Source organism: Capsicum annuum, chromosome 6 (assembly GCF_002878395.1).
Source record: "Capsicum annuum cultivar UCD-10X-F1 chromosome 6, UCD10Xv1.1, whole genome shotgun sequence".
NCBI lineage: Eukaryota > Viridiplantae > Streptophyta > Magnoliopsida > Solanales > Solanaceae > Capsicum > Capsicum annuum.
The window spans coordinates 2,637,278-2,640,968 of NC_061116.1; positions in this window are offsets into that span (position 1 = coordinate 2,637,278).

Sequence of the window (3,691 nt, forward strand, 5' to 3'; positions counted from 1 at the left end):
GACAAGTAAAGATGGACAGAAGAAGTATTTCCTTTGTAATAATGTATTTAAATTTGTCTCTACTTATATTTTGTGAAGACTTTCATGCATGAAAATAGTGTGTATATATATGAACAAATGAAGATAGTCTTGTACAATATCCGTCTTAAATTATTAGTAGTATTGAAACACAGTTTGAGATGAATGTAACGATGTATATATAGAAATATATCTTCGATATTGTCATTTTGAAATGTTCGGGCATTTCTAATATACCCCTAAACTACAAGCTAGCGCACAACGGCTGAAAAGTCGTCATTGCGTGCTGCTTGCAGGCTCAAAAATATCTCTTTCGCCTCTTCGGGGGGCTGAGGCTTTTCCCCCACAACCTTCTTTAAAGGAGAGTTAGAAGAACAACTGGTCAAAATCGAATTCAATTGTCAATTGTCTCTATCAAAAATAGGAGTGACTATCGATTCTTTATTGTTTCTTAATAGGCGTATCAAATTAAACATAGACTAATAAAGATGGACAAAAGAAGCTAAGTACCCTCTTTGTTCACTTTTACTTATCATATTTTACATTTCAAGAGTCAAACTGTATGATCTTTAATCAATATTTTAAGTTGTATTTTTTTTAATTATATAAATATGAGAATGATTGCAACTTATAGTATTTTTTGTATATTATTTGAATATTTAAATTTTAAATTAAAATTATTAAATTAATTTAATTCAATTTAGTTTCAAAAATTAGTCAAATTAATTCTGGTGAAACGAAACATAGCAAGTAAAAGTGATTGAGGGAGTAATTTTCATACTTGTCTTGTACTGTATTCATCTTAAATTATTTTTCGTAATATTTATTGTTTCTTAAGAGGCGTATATCAAATTAAACATAGACAAGTAAAGTTAGACAGAAGAATTAATTCCTTTGTTCACTTTTACTTATCATATTTTACATTTCGAAAGTCAAACTGTATGATTACACTGCCTTGTACTCTATCCATCTTAAATTATCTGTCGTAATATTTATTGTTTCTTAAAAGGCGTAAATCAAATTATACATAGACAAGTAAATATAGACATAAGAGGTACTTCTTTTGTTTATTTTTATTATCATATTTTAAATTTTGAGAGTCAAACTATATGATTAAATTGTCTTGTACTATATTCTTCTTAAATTATTTATCGTAATTTTTATTGTTTCTTAAGAGGCATATCAAGTTAAGCATAGACAAGTAAGGATGAACACAAAAAGTACTTTTTTCATTTTTACTTACCATATTTTATATTTTGAGAGTCGAATTGTATGATTAAACTGTCTTGTACTGTATTCGTCTTAATTATCTATCATAATTTTTGTTGTTTGTTAAGAGGTATATATCAAATTAAACATAGATAAGTAAACAAGGATGGAAGAAATACTTCCGTTATTCACTTTTACTTTTCATATTTTACATTTCGAGAGTCAAACTGAATAATTAAACTATCTTATACTGTATGTGTCTTAAATTATCTGTCGTCATCTTTATTGTTTCTTACGAGGCGTATCAAGTTAAATATATATAAGTAAAAATGGATAGAAGAAGTACTCCCTTTGTTCACTTTTACTTATCATATTTTTACATTTCGAGAGTCAAATTATATGATTAAACTGTCTTGCATTGTATTCGTCTTAAATTATCTATAGTAATTTTTATTGTTTCTTAAGAGGCATATCAAATTAAATACAGACAAGTAAAGATAGACCAGAACAAGTATTATCTTTGTTCACTTTTACTTATCATATTTTAAATTTCGCGAGTCAATTAACTGTGTGATCTTTAATCAACATTTTAAGTTGGATTTTGTTAATCATATAAAGATGACAAATGACTACAACTTATAGTATTTTTTGTATAGGGTTTGAATATTTATATTTAAAATCTTAAATTAATTTAATTTGATTTAGCTTCAGAAATTAGTCAAATTAATTCTCGTGAAGGGAAACCTAGCAAGTAAAAGTGATCGAAGGGAGTAATTAGGTTGAGTTTTCGATTATTTGTCTTATTTACATCTTAAGATATAATCTTTCTTCATTGAGTTCAACAATAATAACATACCCAGTATAATTTCACAAGCAAAGTTTAAAAGCAATCGAGCATAGGCAGCCTTACTTTTGTGAGATAGAAAAGTTATATTTGATAATTTCCCTTTATTGATGACTATATATCTTTTTTGCAAGAACGGTATTGGAAAAGTAATACTTAAAACCAGAAAAAACAGTTCGATGCGCTAAAACTTTACCACGCAACTCAAAAATGAATGCAACATTCTTAATTTTTAGGTGAAAGATATTTTAAACCAAATTAATTCTTGTATTGGAGAGAAACCCTCCAATATGGATATTTTATGGATTCCAAATTTTAAAATCTCAATCACAAATATTAGTTTTTGAGTTCTGAATAAGATTTTCTATATAAAAAAAGATTTAGGCTAGAACAACCAAATTTTACCAAACTTTATGCATTAAAAAATGAGTCATAGCCTATTCTGTCCATATTCATTAAAAACATAAAAGAGCAATTCAGTGTGCTAAATCTCTTGTTATGTGCAAGATCTGGAGAAGGACTCGACGACAAAGGTCTATTGTACACAGTCTTAGACTTGCATTTTTGTTCCTTAGGCTTGAACCCGTGACCTTCTGATCGCATAAGGACTCAACGACAAAGGTCTATTATATTGTACACAGTCTTAGACTTGCATTTTTGTTCGTAAGTCTTGAATCTGTGACCTTCTGATCGCATGATAATAGCTTTACCATTTACTCAAAGCTCCATTTAAGTCCGTCCATATTCGTTAAAAAAATAAAAGGGTAATTCGGTGCACTAAAGCTCTCGCTATAAGCAGAGTCTGGGGAAGGACTCGACCACAAGGGTTTATTGTACGCAGTCATAGACTTGCATTTCTATCAGATGTTATTTCTAAGGTTTGAAGTCCGTGATCTTCTGATCATATGACAATAACTTTACCAATTACTCCAAGGCCTCGTTCAAGTCTGTTCATATTCATTAAAAAAATAAAAGAAAAATCTGGTGCACTAAAGCCCTCGCGAATGTTAATAGAACTTTATTGAAGGGAAGAAAGGCTAAGGTTTACAATATAATCTGAAAAGCATGAAACTAAGTAAAACAAGAGTAGGCTATATATACATAGCCAATAACCTAAAGGTCCATAAACTAAAGGCCCAATAACATATGGGCTAACATCCCCCCTCAAACTCACAATGCAACAGCAATAAGCATTGAGAGTTTGTCACACAAAAAACGAAATCGAGATGCCGACTGAGCCTTCGTAAAAAGGTCAGCAATCTGCAAAGACGATGGAACAAAAGGAAGCGATATGGTCCCGAGCTGTAAATGATGACGGGTGAAGTGACAATCAATCTCAATGTGCTTCGTACGCTCATGGAAGACAGAATTCTTTGCAATTTGTACCGCACTTTTGTTATCACAATGCAGGGGAGTAGGCATAGAAATGTGAACCCCCATATCTGCAAGAAGCCAACGTAACCAAATAATCTCACATGTAGTCACAGCCATAGCACGATACTCAGCCTCCGTGGAAGATCTAGAGACAACATCTTGTTTCTTGCTCTTCCACGAGATTAAAGAGTCTCCAAGAAACACACAAACAATTCAAAAAACAAAAAGATGCAAAACCCTAGGTTG